The sequence below is a fragment of the Schistocerca piceifrons genome, chromosome 9, assembly GCF_021461385.2.
Source record: "Schistocerca piceifrons isolate TAMUIC-IGC-003096 chromosome 9, iqSchPice1.1, whole genome shotgun sequence".
Classification (NCBI taxonomy): Eukaryota; Metazoa; Arthropoda; class Insecta; order Orthoptera; family Acrididae; genus Schistocerca; species Schistocerca piceifrons.
This window is the reverse complement of record NC_060146.1, coordinates 129,214,948-129,233,670: the sequence shown is the minus strand read 5'-3', so window position 1 is coordinate 129,233,670 and position 18,723 is coordinate 129,214,948. Positions and strand designations below refer to the sequence as shown.

Genomic DNA, 18,723 nt, shown 5'->3' with positions numbered 1-18,723 from the left:
GTTGTCCCATACTCCGAGGAGCGTAGGCAAAGATGCGGGAGACCCGCACCGCCGACTAGGCAAGGTCCTAGCGGAGGTGGTTTGCCATTGCCTTCCTCCGACCGTAATGAGGATGAGTGATGATGATGAAGACAACACAACACCCAGTCATCTCGAGGCAGGGAGAATCCCTGACCCCGCCGGGAATCGAATACGGGACCCCGTGCGCGAGACCACGGGCTGCGGACTTACCTAATCGAGTCCTTTTCTTTTTACATCTCGGAAAAATTCATTTTCCCCCGTAGTGGAGTGATTCCTCTCAGGTCGGGAAGACTGGATTAAGGCATGAAGCTGGCCGCCGTTACCTGTTGCCCTTCCAGTCCGATGCGCGGACAGTGTGTCCGTGAAAGCGGCACTCCACAGAAGCAGCAGTGCGGGGCCCGTGTAGGCAGCAGCAATGGAGAGAGGCCGGATTCTCGCAGCTTTTACATTCCGCGCCTCCTGCCGGCTTCCTGAAGAGTGCCAGGCAGGCAGTGTGGCTAGCCGCCCCTCTGCGGAGCGCCTGCAGGAAGCGGCCGCCAGGTGTTCCTCGCGACTCCGTGCTGGGGCCTCCACTAAACGCTCTGCTTGCATTGCGACCCACGCCCTCTTTCACCTGGCTTTACTCTTCGGCAGGTGCTGTCTCTTTCACATCCGTGTCGAGAAGGCACAGTTACAGGGATAATAGTGGTAGTGGTTACTTATGTTACAGTGAGTCATTCAAGAGCACAGTGTTCAGAGCCCGTACCAGAATATCGACTGTCTTGAAACGTCTGTGTTGCAAAGCTGCATAGCTTCCCTTGTAAAGAACTTAGTTCGGTAAATAGTACATGAAATGAAAAAAAATCAGTTTCTCTGTACTCTGTTTACTCAGAACCAGCTTCACATGGCTGGCCAACACCCGATGCAATAAAGCAGGGGTGTCGAAAATCCCTCGTGCACACTGTGCACTTTTGGCTGACATAACAGCAGAGCGTGCGTCGCTCGTGAGAAAGCCTCCGCTATGAACTTTGGCTCCAATGTATGAAAGAAACAGTGAAAAACCGAGAGTCGACACATGAGATTCAGACAAAATGGTTCAAATGGCTCTGAGCACTATGGGACGCAACTGCTGAGGTCATAAGTCCCCTAGAACTTAGAACTACTTAAACCTAACTAACCTAAGGACAACACACACATCCATGCCCGAGGCAGGATTCGAACCTGCGACCGTAGCGGTCGCGCGGTTCCAGACTGTAGCGCCAGAACCGCTCGGCCACCAGCGGCCGGCTGAGATTCAGACAAAAGTGATCATAATACATTACTGGCCATTAAAATTGCTACACCAAGAAGAAATGCAGATGATAAACGGGTATTCATTGGACAAATATATTATGCTACAACTGACATGTGATTACATTTTCACGCAATTTGGGTGCATAGATCCTGAGAAATCAGTACCCAGAACAACCACCTCTGGCCGTAATAACGGCCTTTATACGCCTGGCCATTGGGTCAGAGCTTGGATGGCGTGTACAGGTACAGCTGCTCATGCAGCTTCAACACGATACCACAGTTCATTAAGAGTAGTGACTGGCGTATTGCGACGAGCCAGTTGCTCAGCCACCATTGACGAGACGTCTTCAGTTGGTGAGAGATCTGGGGAATGTGCTGGCAAGGGCAGCAGTCGAACATTTTCTGTATCCAGGAAGGCCCGTACAGGACCTGCAACATGCGGTCGTGCATTATCCTGTTGAAATGTAGGGTTTCGCAGGAATCGAATGAAGGGTAGAGACACGGGGCGTAACACATCTGAAATGTAACGTCCACTGTTCAAAGTGCCGTCAGTGCGAACAAGAGGCGACCGAGACGTGTAACCAATGGCACCCCATACCATCACGCCGGATGATACGCCAGTATGGCGATGACGAATACACGCTTCCAATGTGAGTTCACCACGATGTCGCCAAACACGGATGCGACCATCATGATCCTGTAAACAGAACCTGAATTCATCCGAAAAAATGACGTTTTGCCATTTGTGTACCCAGGTTCGTCGTTGAGTACACCATCGCAGGCGCTCCTGTCTGTGATGCAGCGTCACGGGTAACCGCAGCCACGGTCTCCGAGCTGTAGACCATGCTGCTGTAAACGTCGTCGAACTGTTCGTGCAGATGGTTGTTGTCTTGCAAACGTCCCCATCTGTTGACTCAGGGATCGAGACGTGGCTGCACGATCCGTTACAGCCATGCGGATGTCTGTCATCACGACTGTTAGTGATACGAGGCCGATGGGATCCAGCACAGCGTTCCGCATTATCCTCCTGAACCCACCGATTCCATATTCTGTTAACAGTCATTGGATCTCGACCAATGCGAGCAGCAATGTCGCGATACGATAAACCGCAGTCGCGATAGGCTACAGTCCGACCTTTATCAAAATCGGAAACGTGGCGGTACGCATTTCTCCTCCTTACACGAGGCATCACAACAACGTTTCACCAGGCAACGCCAGTCAACTGCTGTTTGTGTATGAGAAATCGGTTGGAAACTTTACTCATGTCAGCACGTTGTAAGTGGCGCCACCGGCACCAACCTTGTGTGAATGCTCTGAAAAGCTAATCATTTGCATATCACAGCATATTCTTCCTGTTAGTTAAATATCGCGTCTGTACCACATCATATTCGTGGTGTAGCAATTTTAATGGCCAGCTGTGTATTTGTTTCGTCAGCCTGTTCTCTGTATTTTTGTAGATCTCCTCATTACTTCTCATTTTACAGCCATCTGTAGTTTGTATTGTAACCATTATTCTTGTAACTGTCCAACTTTCAAGTACCGCTATTCTGCCCAACATGTAGTTCATTATTAGGCATTCACATCTATATAAATATTCTAGTCGTATCAGTACGAAATAGTGTTATAGTTCTCAATTTGTAGATATGCATTTCTTGCTGTAAATAAGCATATCAGTCGATATGCAAGCATATCAGTCGTTATGCAAATATATCAGTAGTTATGCTGTCTCCGTTTTGTTAACTGTTATATGTACTGCAAATTTTTCTGTTGTATAGTTTCTTCAAGATATTTGAAACTACTTATTCGCGCTATGTTACCTATTTGTGTTTCTATGTAATTTGGTGTACTTTTTATGAATTTTGTTTTTTCAGCTGAAGGTTGAGACCAGTTCTATTTGCTTTTTCTTCTAGAAGATTACTTGAATAACTGCACCTGTCAATTTTTATGAAAGTACGCAAAATCGCATGGAAAACCCAGGCAGTTTACCTCAATTCCATTTTTTTCGTTTCTAGAATTATTTAGCTCCGAATTCCAGCTCCTTACACTGTATTATTATAATTATTGTTATTATTACTGGTAGCCGAACGACACAAAGAACTGACAGCCTAGAGTTTTCCACTTTCTGCCAGTTCAGAAGTAAGGAAGCCGGATTCAAGTGATTTACAAATAGTAGTCCTAAGTTCTGTCCACACATTTTACATTGGTTGATTTTTAATGAAGGTGCCACTCTTGCGAGGGAGAGGAGTGGTGAAGAGGAAGTGTATTTCGTAACAAGTGTCTACCCTTAATGGGGGGAAGTTAGCTTTCGTTTTTTAGCAGAAATTGTTGGAAGTGCTCGTGATGGACTGAGAATTGCTCCAACAGTCTATAAAAAAGAATTGCTAGAAATAAACAGTACCATTTGTCTTATTGACTCATTACTTCGTGGTTTTCTAAAAACACGTGTAAAAACTAAATATCATTAATCTATCGTCATTTTAAAAATGAAAGCTTTCAAAGGAAGTTATTTCTATTTTAACGTTTAGGCAGATGCTAATGTAGATGATGGGGGAACAACGGGGGACGGAGGGGGGGGGGGGTGGAGGAAGTACTAGCCAAAATCTCATTACACTCCGACCATGGCGCTAGAGAATTTGCAGATGGAGTGGTAATATTAGGTTACTTTATTTATCGATTGTCATTTTTTTAAATTGTAGTTCATTGTTGTTATTTGAGTTTACATATTCTCTTTTTGTCTTTTGGGCATAGTGAGTGGAGCTGTGGACGCTAGAAAATGTAGTGCCAAGTGGAGAATACGAAACATTTCCGACATGTTCTTCTGTTTGAGGAAGTCAGAAACATTTGCAGCATGTATAGGGATAATCCCATTGAACAGAGCACGGCAAGAAGGATCGTTTTGACGTTAGTGACTCTCCACATTCAGGAAGATCGGCGAGGCTTGATGAAGATCGTTTAAACGCATTAAACCACTATGATCCACGTCGGTATACTGGCAAATGTGGTGAACTGTGATGGCCTCGTTATGATGGGACAGTAGCACGCAAGGTGGAACGTTCTAAAATCGGGTTTACGGGCATCGTATGCTCTAAGCCATATCACGAACATTAGAGGATGGCCGTATGTACATCTCTGCTTGCTCGTCATCAGTTGGCTCGTAAACAACAACGACCGCTCTCAAACTGTATCGTTACTGGCGTCGAGTAATGGCGTCTTTCTGCTAATGTATGGAAAAGAAAGGAATGACTGAGGCCAAACAAAGCAGCAACTAGAATGAGATTTTCAATCTGCAGAGGAGTGTGCGCTGGTATGAAACTTCCTGGCAGATTAAAGCTGTGTGCCGGACCGAGACTCGAACTTTGCCTTTCGGGGGCAAGTGCTCTACCACCTGAACAACCCAAGCACGACTCGCGCCCCGTCCTCACAGCTGTACTTCTGCCAGTATCTCGTTCGCAGGACATCTTCTGTGTAGTTTGGAAGGTAGGAGACGAGATACTGACAGAAGTATAGGTGTGAGGATGGGGCGTGAGTCGTGCTTGGGTAGCTCAGATGGTAGAGCACTTGCCCACGAAAGGCAAAGGTCCCGAGTTCGAGTCTCGGTCCGGCACTCAGTTTTAACCTTCCAGGAAATTTCAAAGCAGCGAGTGTCCATATAAAGAGGTGCGCGTCCACAAAAACATAATGTTATGCATCTGGTGCAACAGCGATGGTGTGGTGTACTACGAATTGCTTTCCCCTCGATGTAACCGCCGCTGGTTACATCGAGGGGAAAGGTGGGGCGTCAACAGGTGGGGCGTCTTGCAGACGCAGTCCAAGAATAAGGATCAGGAAGATTGTATGCACTGACGCTACTCCACGATAACGCCTGCATTCTGCTAGACTGACAAAAAACATTATACGGACGTCGAGTTGGAAAGGCATTCTGCATCCACCTTATTCACCTGATCTTGCGCCCTCAGATTTTCACACTGTCCGCTATCAATCGAACAAACTTCAAGGAACTTCGTTTCCGGACGAAAATGCGCTCCGACCATGGCTCGGCGAGTTCTTCGCCAAAAAAACACGTGATTTCTACAGTCGCGGAATCTAAAAGCTAACCCAGCGTTGGCAGAATGTTGTTAATTAGTGAAGGAGAATATGTTATTGATGACTAAAGGCTCTTTTAAGTGTGTCTCTTGTCCGCCCCCGGTAGCTGAGTGGTCAGCGCGACAGAATGTCCCGGCTGGGTGGGAGATTTTCTCCGCTGAGGGACTGGGTGTTACGTTGTCCTCGTCATAATCATTTCATCCTCATAGACGCGCATGTCGCCGAAGTGGCGTCAAATCGAAAGACTTGCACCAGGCGAACGGTCTACCCGATGGGAGGCCATTGTCCTACGACATTTAAGTGTGTCTCTTGTGTTTATTAAGCTTATGGAAAGACACTACCAAATTATACATCAACTTAATACCTGTAGCTTCTGAGCTCAGTCCACATTCCCCGCCGGCCGTTGTGGCCGAGCGGTTCTAGGCGTTTCAGTCTGGAACCCCGCGACCGCTACGGTCGCAGGTTCGAATCCTGCCTCGGGCATGGATGAGTGTGATGTCCTTAGGTTAGTTAGGTTTAAGTAGTTCTAAGTTCTAGGGGACTGATGACCTCAGATGTTAAGTCACATAGTGCTCAGAGCCATTTGAACCATCTGAGCCACATTCCCCCCCACCCCCAGCTACCACCCCCATTCATCCGCCAAGGCCAAAATCCTGCATTCGACTCTTACGTCTGTATCTTTCTGCAATATCTTGCACTATAACGCAAAGTGTCTCCTCGAACCTTTGTGTTTGTCAGCTGAATCTGTAATCTGAACCAGAGTGCTACCAGCAGGAGAGACTCAGAGGGGTTGGCAGTGGCGCCCAGCTGAAGACACGGGCCGGCCGTCCGGCCATGTTTAATGCATGCTGCGGTCGCACTAGCTGAGGAGAGGTGAGGTGGCCCGGCGGTGTTTGGCAGCCGCTCGCAAACACACACACACACACACACACACACACAGCGCCCTGGCGCGGCCGCCTCCGCCAGCCACCCACGCCTCACACACACCTGCCTGCTACCTGAGACGTCAAGGTTGTCACGCCTTGACTCTTCTGTCAGCCCCACGACGCCACTGGGCAGTCACAACACTGACGTCTACACGGCGTACCTGCCGTGGCCAGTAAGCCTGGGATATCGACAATCCCCTGTCAGGTTCTCTACTTATCGGCTAAAAAAATCAGAGACAAGGAGTGCCCCAGCGAAGTGTCACAGGATCGCTGTTGTTTTCTATAAACATAAAAGAGTAGTTTCAGGGGTAAGACAAGGCTGCAACCTGTCTCCACTGTTGTTCTTATTATTTATGGATCATATGTTGAAGACAATAGACTGGCTGGGTGAGATTAAGATATGTGAACACAAAATAAGCAGTCTCGCATATGCGGATGACTTAGTTGTGATGGCAGATTCGTTTGAAAGTTTGCAAAGTAATATTTCAGAGCTAGATCAGAAATGTAAGGACTGTGGTATGAAGATTAGCGTCTCAAATGGCTCTGAGCACTATGGGACTCAACTTCTGAGGTCATTAGTCCCCTCGAACTTAGAACTAGTTAAACCTAACTAACCTAAGGACAGCACACACATCCATGCCCCAGGCAGGATTCGAACCTGCGACCGCAGCGGTCTCGCGGGTCCAGACTGCAGCGCCTAGAACCGCACGGCCACTTCGGCCGGCGATTAGCATCTCCAAAACGAAAGTACTGTCAGTGGGAAAGAGATATAAACGGATTGAGTGCCAAATAGGAGGAACAAAACAGGTGGACGGTTTCAAGTACTTAGGATGCATATTCTCACAGGATGGCAACATAGTGAAAGAACTGGAAGCAAGGTGTAGCAAAGCTAATGCAGTGAGCGCTCAGCTACGATCTACTCTCTTCTGCAAGAAGGAAGTCAGTACCAAGACTAAGTTATCTGTGCACCGTTCAATCTTTCGACCAACTTTGTTGTATGGGAGCGAAAGCTGGGTGGATTCAGGTTACCTTATCAATAAGGTTGAGGTTACGAATATGAAAGTAGCTAGTATGATTGCAAGTACTAGTAGATGGGAGCAATGGTAGGAGGGTGTCCACAATGAGGAAATCAAAGAAAAACTGGAAACGAACTCTATAGATGTAGCAGTCAGGACGAACAGGGTTAGATGGTGGGGTCATGTTACACGCATGGGAGAAGCAAGGTTACCCAAGAGACTCATGGGTTCAGCAGTAGAGGGTAGGAGGTACCTAGATTCGGTTAAGAATGATTTTGAAGTAATAGGCTTAACATCAGAAGAGGCACCAATGTTAGCACTGAATAGGGGATCATGGAGGAATTTTATAAGGGGGATTATGCTCCAGACTGAACGCTGAAAGGCATAATCAGTCTTAAATGATGATGATGATAAATGAATGGTGGATGCGTGACTGTCGGAGGACATAGGATGACTTATACCAAATTTCTATTTGATGTTATCAACGGCAGCTAACTCTAAATGCAGAAAAATGTAAGTTCATGCGCGTAAGTAGGAAAAACAAACACATTATGTTCGAGTACTACGTTAATAATACCCTTGACACAGTCACGTCGATTAAATATCCGGGCGTAACGTTGCAAAGCGATATGAAATGGAACGAGCGTGTGAGGATTGTGGTAGGGAAGGCGAATGTTCGACTTCGGTTTATTGGGACAATTTTTTAAGAAAGCGTCGTTCACCTGTAAAGGATACCGCATATATAACACTTGTGCGACGCATTGTTGACTACTGCTCGAGTGTTTGGGATCCACGCCATGTCGTATTAATGGAAGACATCGAAGCAATTCAGCGGCTAGGCTGCTAGATTTGTTACTGACAGGTCCGAAAAAAACGCAAGTCTTATGGAGATGTTCCCAAAACTCAAATGAGAATCCCTGCAGGGAAGCCGACGTTCTTTCCGAGGAACACTACTGAGAAAGTTACAGAAACAGCATTTGAATCTTATTGCAGAACGATTCTGCTACGAAGATAAGCGAAATTAATGGTCTCACATAGGGGAACAGGGTACCCTCCGCTACGAACCATACGCTGGCTAGCAGAGTACGTAGGTAGATTACGAAGCTTATTTACAACTTTTACAGGAATCAGACTGCTGTTATAAAGGTCGAATGATACGAAAGGGAAGCAACACCTTAAGGAGTAATACACTACTGGCCATTAAAATTGCTACACCAAGAAGAAATGCAGATGATAAACGGTTATTCATTGGGCAATATATTATACTAGAACTGACATGTGATTACATTTTCACGCAATTAGCGTGCATAGATCCTGAGAAATCAGTACCCTGAACAACCACCTGTGGCCGTAATAACGGCCTTGATACGCCTGGCCATTGAGTCAAACAGAGTTTGGATGGCGTGTACAGGTACAGCTGCCCATGCTGATTCAACACGATACCACAGTTCATCAAGAGTAGTGACTGGCGTATTGTGACGAGCCAGTTGCTCGACCACCATTGACCAGACGTTTTCAGTTGGTGGGAGATCTGGAGAATGTGCTGGCCAGGGCAGCAGTCTAACGTTGTCTGTATCCAGAAAGGGCCGTACAGGACCTGCAACATGCGATCGTGCATTATTTTGCTGAAATGTAGGGATTCGCAGGGATGGAATGAAGGGTAGAGCCACGGGTGGTAACACATCTGAAATGTAACGTCCACTGTTCAAAGTGCCGTCAATGCGAACAAGAGGTGACCGAGACGTGTAACCAATGGCACCCCACACCATCACGCCGCGTGATACGCCAGTATGGCGATGACGAGTACACGCTTCCAATGTGCTTTCACCGCGATGTCGCCAAACACGGATGCGACCATCATGATGCTGTAAACAGAACCTGAATTCATCCGAAAAAATGACATTTTGCCATTCGTGCACCCAGGTTCGTCGTTCAGTACACCATTGCAGGTGCTCCTGTCTGTGATGCAGCGTCAAGGGTAACCACAGTCACGGTCTACGAGCTGATTGTCCATGGTGCTACAAACGTCGTCGAAATGTTCGTTCAGATGGTTGTTGTCTTGCAAACGTCCCCATCTGTTGACTCAGGGATCGAGACGGGACTGCACGATCCGTTACAGCCATGCGGATAAGATGCCTGTCATCTCGACTGCTAGTGATACGACGCCGTTTGGATCCAGTAAGGCGTTCCATATCGTCCTCCTGAACCCACCGATTCCACATTCTGCTAACAGTCATTGGATCTCGACCAACGCGAGCAGCAATGTCACGATACGACAAACCGCAGTGGCGATAGGCTACAATCCGACCTTTATCAAAGTCGGAAACGTGATGGTGCGCATTTCTCCTCCTTACACGAGGCATCACAACAACGTTTCACCAGGCAACGCCGGTCAACTGCTGTTTATGTATGAGAAATCGGTTGGAAACTTTCCTCATGTCAGCACGTTGTAGGTGTCGCCACCGACGCCAAACCTTGTGTGAATGCTCTGAAAAGCTAATCATTTGCATATCACAGCATCTTCTTCCTGTCGGTTAAAATTCACGTCTGTAGCACGTCATCTTAGTGGTGTAGCAATTTTAATAGCCAGTAGTGTATTATTCAGACTCGACAGTAAAGGATCCAAGGAAGAATTGGAAACTGAATTAAAGTCGAGGGAGAAGAAATAAAAATTTTGAGCTTTGCCGATGGTATTGTGCCTCAAACCGCGCGGACACTCCGCGAGGCTGAATATCGTCGCTTCATATTTATGTGCCATAGATATTTAAAAAATAATTACGTAGCCTACGACGATCCTAACGCTTTAAACGGAGGCGACAGAAGTCGTCGGGTAGCGATAGGCACATAACCAGATGGCGGCACTATTGCGTGCACAAAGTACAAACGGACAGTTCATTGACAGAACTGCCAATTTTCTCATCTGATTCATGTGAAAAGGTTTCTAACGCGATAATGGCCGCACGAAGGAGACTAACACACTTCGAAAGCGGATTTGCAGTAAGATCTAGACGCTCGGGACATTCCATTTCGGAAGTGGTTAGGGAATTCTGTATTCCGAGGTCCACAGTGTCAAGAGTGTATCGAGATTGCCAAATCTCCGGCACTGCCTTTTACCACCGACAACGCAGTGGCCGACGGCCTTCAATTAACAACCGAGAGTAGCGGCGTTTACGTAGGGTTGTCAGTGCCAGCAGACAAGCAACACTACCTCAAATAACCGCATAAATCAATGTGGGACGTACGACGAACGAATCCGTTTGCACAGTGCGGCGAAATACAGCGTTAATGATCTAAAACTGCGAGTGCTCTTGCAGACAGCACGATATCACCTGCACCACCTTCCCTGGACTCTTGACCATATCGTTTGGACCCTAGACCACTGGAAAACTGTGGCTGGTCAGATGAGTCCCGGTTTCAACTGGTAAGAGCTGATGGTATGGTTCGTGTGTGGCACAGACCGCACGAAGCCATGGACTGAAGTTGGCAACGAGGCGCTGTGCAAGCTGGTGGTGGTTCCACAATGGATACGCTGTGTTTACATAAAAAGAACTGGGTGGTCTGGTCCAACTGAAACGATCATTGACTGGAAATGGATATATTCGGCTGCCTCGAGACCATCTGCAGCCATTCATAGACTTAACGTTTCCAAACAAATAGAATTTTTGTGGATGACAATGCAATTGAAACTTCCTGGCAGATTAAAACTGTGTGCCCGACCGAGACTCGAACTCGGGACCTTTGCCTTTCGCGGGCAAGTGCTCTACCAACTGAGCTACCGAAGCACGACTCACGCCCGGTACTCACAGCTTTACTTCTGCCAGTACCTCGTCTCCTAGCTTCCAAACTTTACAGAAGCTCTCCTGCGAACCTTGCAGAACTAGCACTCCTGAAAGAAAGGATATTGCGGAGACATGGCTTAGCCACAGCCTGGGGGATGTTTCCAGAATGAGATTTTCACTCTGCAGCGCAGTGTGCGCTGATATGAAACTTCCCGGCAGATTAAGACTGTGTGCCCCACCGAGACTCGAACTCGGGACCTTTGCCTTTGCCTCCGCTGCAGAGTGAAAATCTCATTCTGGAAACATCCCCCAGGCTGTGGCTAAGCCATGTCTCCGCAATATCCTTTCTTTCAGGAGTGCTAGTTCTGCAAGGTTCGCAGGAGAGCTTCTGTAAAGTTTGGAAGCTAGGAGACGAGGTACTGGCAGAAGTAAAGCTGTGAGTACCGGGCGTGAGTCGTGCTTCGGTAGCTCAGTTGGTAGAGCACTTGCCCGCGAAAGGCAAAGGTCCCGAGTTCGAGTCTCGGTCGGGCACACAGTTTTAATCTGCCAGGAAGTTTCATATCAGCGCGCACTCCGCTGCAGAGTGAAAATCTCATTCTGGACAATGCAATTGTTCGCGAATCGTTTGAAGAACATTCTGGACATTTCGAGCGAATGATGTGGCCACCCGGATCGCCCGACGTGAATCCCACAGAACATTTGCGGGACATGACCGAGAGGTCAGTCCGTACACAAAATCCTGCACCGGGTACACTTGTCGCAGTTACGGACAGCTGTAGGGGCAATATGGCACAGTATTTCTGCAAGGGGCTTCAAACGACCTGTTGAGGCCATGACACAACGAGTTGCTGCGCTTGGTTCGGTAAAAAGAGGTCTGATCTTAGGAGGGATCCCGTGACTTACCTCACTTCAGTGCATTGCGTAAAAATCTGAAGTAAATCGATCATGAGCTTTACGAGATTTTTGATAACAATGTTAAACAACTTGCCTTTCTAATGTTAGAGATTGAAGTTAAATTATTCTGCTGCTTGTATCTACACTGAAGCGCCAAAGAAACTGATATAGGTATGCGTATTCGAATAGATAGATATGTAAACAGGCAGAATACGGCGCTGCGGTCGGTAACGCGTCTATAAGACAACAAGTGTCTGGCGCAGTTGGTAGATCGGTTACTACTGCTACAAAGGTTATAAGGATTTAAGTGAGTCTGAACGTGGTGTTGTAGCCGTCGCACGAGCGATGTGACACAGCATCTCTAAGGTAGCGATGAAGTGGGGATTTTCCCGTACGACCAATTCACGAGGGTACCATGAATATCAGGAATGTGCTAAAACATCAAATCTCCGACATTGCTGCGGCCGGAAAAAGATCCAGCAAGAACGGGACCAATGACAACTGAAGAGAATCGTTCAACGTCACAGGAGTGCAAGCCTTTCGCAAATTGCTGTAGATTTCAGTTCTGGGCCATCAACAAGTGTTCAAATGTTCAAATGTGTGTGAAATCTTATGGGACTTAACTCCTAAGGTCATTAGTCCCTAAGCTTACACACTACTTAACCTAAATTATCCTAAGGACAGACACACACACCCATGCCCGAGGGAGGACTCGAACTTCCTCCGGGATCAGCCAACTAGTGTCAACGTGCGTCAGCGTGCGAACCAGTCAACGAAACAACATCGATATGGGCTTTCGGAGCCGAAGGCCCACTCCTGTACCCTTGATGACTGCACGACACAAAGCTTTACGCTTCACCTGAGACCGTCAACACCGACACTGGACTGTTGAGGACTAGAAACATGTTGCCTGGTCGGACGAGTCTCGTTTCAAATTGTATCGATTGGATGGGCGTGTATGTGTATGGAGACGGCCTCATGAATCCACGGACCTTGCATGTCAACATGGGACTGTTCAACCTGGTGGAGGCTCTGTAATGGTGCGAGGCGTGTGCAGGTGAAGTGATATGAGACCCCTGATTCGTCTAGATATGACTGACAGGTGACACGTGCGAAAGCATCCTGTCTGATCACCTGCATCAATTTCATGTCCATTGAGCGTTCCGACAGACTTGGGCAATTCCAGCAGGACAATGCGACACCCCACACGTCCAGAATTGCTTCAGATTGGCTCCAGGAACACTCTTCTGAGTTTAAACACTTCCGCTGGCGGCCAAACTCACCGGATATGAACATTATTGAGCATATGGTTCAAAAATGGCTCTGAGCACTATGGGACTCAACTGCTGTGGTCATCAGTCCCCTAGAACTTAGAACTACTTAAACCTAACTAACCTAACGACAGCACACACATCCATGCCCGAGGCAGGATTCGAACCTGCGACCGTATCAGTCGCACGGTTCCGGACTGCGCGCCTAGAACCGCGAGACCACCGCGGCCGGCTATATTGAGCATATCTGGGATGCCTTGCAACGTGCTGTTCAGAAGAGCTCTCCATACCCTCGTACTCTTACGGATTTGTGGAAGCCCTGCAGGATTCATGCTGTCCATTCCTTCCAGCACTACTTGAGTCGAGTCCATACGACGTCGTGTTGTCGCGCTTCTGCGAATTCGCGGAGGCCCTACACGATATTAGGCAGGTGTACCTGTTCCTTTGTTCTTCAGTGTATATTACTGAATTTTAAAATGAGTGACAAATAGTTTGCTGTAGTGCGCCCAATCCAAGAAATTACCATCATCACCAAAACTTTTAGTACATGTTCGTATCTGTTACTGAGGAATTTGAATAGGCGGCAATTCCATGAGGTGGCAGTCGTGCTTCGGCCTGTTACGCATTATGCCAGAGGTGTACGGCAGGCTGTCTTTGTGTTGCGGCTTTGGTGCCCCTCCCTGCACGTGTGGCGTCATCTGGACCGCGGGGAAAAGCCAGCGGCGGGTTCTCAACGCGCCTCATTTGCATCCCTGCCGCCGCCAGACACTCGGGTTACACGCACGCACCGACAGCTCCTTTTGTTAGACTGTGATCCGCGTGTCTGAAACTGAATCCCTCGGTCCTTGTGGTCGAATGTATGACACGCATGCCCCGTGCGCCGAATTCTCGAGCATGGCCACGCAAAGTGCGTGTGTGTCCGTAGGTGAGGCAGCGCTGTGAAGGAAAACACACGCACCTAATACAAAATTGTTCAGGCTTTCGTGGCCAGTCGTTGACAAACTGCCTATTTGCTTCTGTCTCGGGTTCTTCGGCCGACGTTCGTCTGATCATTTTACTGACGTTTCGCCATCACGAGTGACTGGCATTGTCAAAGCTTCACCCTCCATTGCCATTTCACCACCGGCAATGGAGGGTGAAGCTTTGACAATGCCAGTCACTCGTGCTGGCGAAACGTCAGTAAAATGATCAGACGAACGTCGGCCGAAGAACCCGAGACAGAAGCAAATAGGCAGTTTGTAACACACACCTAACTGTGAACTAGGGAATAATAGGACGTGGACCAATGGCCGTCATGTCGTCGTTGCGCAAAGCATACAACAACTTCCACCATCATACTTTAGCTGAACCTCTTGCCGAGAACCCGAGAAAATTCTGGTCAAATGTACGAGGGTTTGAACTTTAATAGTGGCACCTATTTATTTACAGCTCGTGCAAAATAGATAGTTGTTTCAAAGTTTTCCTGACCTTCAGTGTAGTCACCAGCATTGTGTATAACCCGTTGCCAGTGATGTGGAAGTCGTAGGATTCTCTTAGCACTTCCAGTTGTATTGACATTTCGAGCGACGCGGTCTATTGCCCGGCGAATTCGCAGCAGTTATGAAGCGAATGCTGTGAAGTGTTTCCTTAAGTTTAGAAATTGAGTTGAACTTACGAGGGCTTAAGTCAGGGGAGTGCGGTAGGTGGTATAGCACTTAGCAGTCCCATCACTCAGCCGGCCGGTGTGGCCGAGCGGTTCTAGGCGCTTCAGTCTGGAACCGCGCGACCGCTACGGTCGCAGGTTCGAATCCTGCCTCGGGCATGGATGTGTGTGATTTCCTTAGGTTAGTTAGGTTTAATTAGTTCTAAGTCTAGGGGACGGATGACCTCAGATGTTAAGTCCCATAGTGCTCAGAGCCATTTGAACCATTTCAAGTTGCTTAATGTGCAAACAACAAGGGATCTAATTTCAATTTGGCGTTAAGAACACTGATTAATTCCTCAGTCTTAGTAATGAAATATTCCGAGTGCCTCTGCATCTACTGAACTAAAAAGTCATTACTGTTTCAAAATTATTAACTTTCGTGGAGCAATAATTTTCTGAGGAGTTCAGTCTTTTGTATGAAACGCTTCACATGGTAATTCTTATCAAAAACCTTCCCCAGTATTGTAGGTAATAGAGCAGAATTATGATTGTAGGAAGCAATTACAGACCATTAAAATTCAGAGCGCCAACGGTTCCCGTCAGCCCACCGAAGTTAAGCGCTGGCAGGCTGGGCTAGCATTTGGATGGGTGACCGTTCGGGTTTGCAGAGCGCTGTTGGCAAGCGGGGTGCACTCACTCCTTGTGACGCCAATTGAGAGGTTACTTGATTCAGCGGTAGCGGCTCCGGTCACGAAAACAGCCAACGATCATGAGAGAAATGTGCTGACCACCTGTCCCTCCAAATCTTCACCCAATAAGCAAGCCATCTGAGGATGACTCGGCGGTCGGTAGGCACCGTTGGGCCTTCCGATGCCTGTTCGAACGGAGTTACAGTTCAGAGGCCAACTCAATTACCATTTACTTTGAAGATTTGTAACCGTGCTTTTATTCATATATTTGTGTTTATGTGTGTGTGTGTGTGTGTGTGTGTGTGTGTGTGTGTGTATCTTTATTGCGTCTTGCCAGAAGTGATTGTACTAAACCCAGTCAGTGGACAGAGCAGTTCATGGATCCACCTTCCCCACCAAATACTGAGCCAGCACTATAGTAATTCTTACAGTGCAAGCATTTACGAATTTAGATATATTTGGGTTCTTGTAAAGATAGCTGGCTACAACCTGTTAAGACCGTAACAGATTCAGGGTCCCCGTATTTCACTATGCTAAATATAATGCAAAGATGTTAAGTACTCGAAATAAAAACATATAGTACTCGTATCAGTTACCGTAACAGTTTAATAATCATTTCTGTATTACTGTCTTTCAGTATTAAAGTGTTAAAGGTACCTCATGTTCAATTTAGTTGTGCACTTCCGTTATTACGGGGTAGTATGTAATGAATATTATCTTTCTTGTTTTAAAAGAGATACTATACGCTAGTGAGAGGTAGTTGATTGGCAAGACGTTTTAAGTTTTTATCTGTGTTGCTGACGACCCGTTATCTTGCCAACCCTTTCGCGCCCAAGTAAAGTCTCACACATCGCTTAGTTTTCTCGATTAATAATATATTTACTTGGAATCACTTTGCTTAGATGCCGGCCGGAGTGGCCGAGCGGTTCTAGGCGCTACAGTCTGGAACCATGCAACCGCGACGGTCGCAGGTTCGAATCCTGCCTCGGGCATGGATGTGTGTGTGTTTCCTTAGGTTAGTTAGGTTTAAGTAGTTCTAAGTTCTAGGGGACTGATGACCTGAGAAGTTAAGTCCCATAGTGCTCAGAGCCATTTGAACCATTTGGACTTTGCTTAGTTGAGCTGGCGGCTGTTTTAGAATTACGTAACTGCAGTATTACTTTACGATCACCGTAACGTTGGTTGGATCCTCTATAGTATAACAGCTGCTCCCGATCAAAAAGTAACCTTTCTTGTGACGAAACATAATCCGATTCCTTTAGATTATCACAACGCTCATCATTAATTCCTGTCATTGGAGTAACATTACACTCAGCTTCCTCTTGTTGTGAGAATAACTAATAGTGTTATTCTTGACTTTTCCCTTGACAGTAGTAATAGTAGTGATACTTTTATAAATCTGCCCTTTTGTTGCACGATATCCACCGAATCACGGAAGAAGGGCAACAGACACATTCCATATTCCTAAGTCTCCGGAAAGCGTTTGACACAGAGCCCCATTGTAGGCTGTTAACACGGTCCGATTAAGTGAATTGGATCCCGGATATGTGTGTAGCTTGAAGGCTTTTTGAGTAATAGAACCCAGTAAACTGTACTGGACAGGTAGTGTTCGTCAGAGACAAGGGCATCGTCAGGAGTACTCCAGGGAAGTGTGAAAGGACCGCTCTTGTTAACTGTATACATAACTGATCTGACGCACAGGATGGCCACTTACCTGCGGCTGTTTGCCCAAGATGCTGTGGCATGGGGAAAGGTATCGAAGTTGAGCGACTGTAGGAAGATACAATATGACCTAGATAAAATTTTTATTTGGTGTGATGAATGCGAGCTTGATCTAAACATAGAAAAATGTAAGTCAATGCAGATGAATAGGAAAAACAAACCCGTAAAGTATTGCCGGTATGCTACTTGATATAATCACATCACTTAAAAATCTAGGAGTAGCGTTGCGAAGTGATATGAACGAATACGTAAGGTCGGTAGTGGGGAAGACGAATGGTTGGCTTCAGTTTATTGGGAGAATTCTAGGAAAAGTGTAGTTCATCTGTAAATGAGACCGTGTATAATACTCTAATGCCACCCATTCTTGAGTTCTGCTAGGGTGTTAGGTATTCGCACCATGTCGGATTAGAGGAAGATATCGAAGAACCTCGGAGGGGTCCGCCTAGATTTGTTACCGGTGAATTCAATCAACATCCTAGTATCTACATCTACATCTACATGATTACTCTGCAATTCACATTTAAGTGCTTGGCAGAGGGTTCATCGAACCACAATCATACTATCTCTCTACCATTTCACTCCCGAACAGCTCGCGGGAAAAACGAACACCTAAACCTTTCTGTTCGAGCTCTGATTTCTCTTATTTTATTTTGATGATCATTCCTACCTATGTAAGTTGGGCTCAACAAAATATTTTCGCATTCGGAAGAGAAAGTTGGTGACTGAAATTTCGTGAATAGATCTCGCCGCGACGAAAAACGTCTTTGCTTTAATGACTTCCATCCCAACTCGCGTATCATATCTGCCACACTCTCTCCCCTATTACGTGATAATACAAAACGAGCTGCCCTTTTTTGCACCCTTTCGATGTCCTCCGTCAATCCCACCTGGTAAGGATCCCACACCGCGCAGCAATATTCTAACAGAGAACGAACGAGTGTAGTGTAAGCTGTCTCTTTAGTGGACTTGTTGCATCTTCTAAGTGTCCTGCCAATGAAACGCAACCTTTGGCTCGCCTTCCCCACAATATTATCTATGTGGCCTTTCCAACTGAAGTTGTTCGTAATTTTAACACCCAGGTACTTAGTTGAATTGATAGCCTTGAGAATTGTACTGTTTACCGAGTAATCGAATTCCAACGGATATCTTTTGGAACTCATGTGGATCACCTCACACTTTTCGTTATTTAGCGTCAACTAACCATACAGCAATCTTTTCTAAATCACTTTGCATCTGACACTGATCTTCGGATGACCTTACTAGACGGTAAGTTACAGCATCATCTGCGAACAACCTAAGAGAACTGCTCAGGTTGTCACCCAGGTCATTTATATAGATCAGGAACAGCAGAGGTCCCAGGACGCTTACCTGGGGAACACCTGATATCACTTCAGTTTTACTCGATGATTTTCCGTCTATTACTACG

At 46.7% G+C, this 18,723-nt stretch overlaps 1 protein-coding gene and 2 non-coding genes across 4 annotated transcripts in view; 1 reads left to right on the top strand and 2 right to left on the bottom strand.

The window, feature by feature from the left end:
- Positions 1–18,723, bottom strand: part of LOC124717040 — an 859,980-nt gene that overhangs the window by 678,680 nt on the left and 162,577 nt on the right. The gene's annotated exons all lie outside the window — the stretch shown is intronic.
- Trnas-cga lies at positions 11,027–11,101 on the bottom strand. Its single transcript has one exon. It is a non-coding gene; the product is annotated as a tRNA-Ser (tRNA).
- Trnas-cga lies at positions 11,555–11,629 on the top strand. The gene has a single exon. It is a non-coding gene; the product is annotated as a tRNA-Ser (tRNA).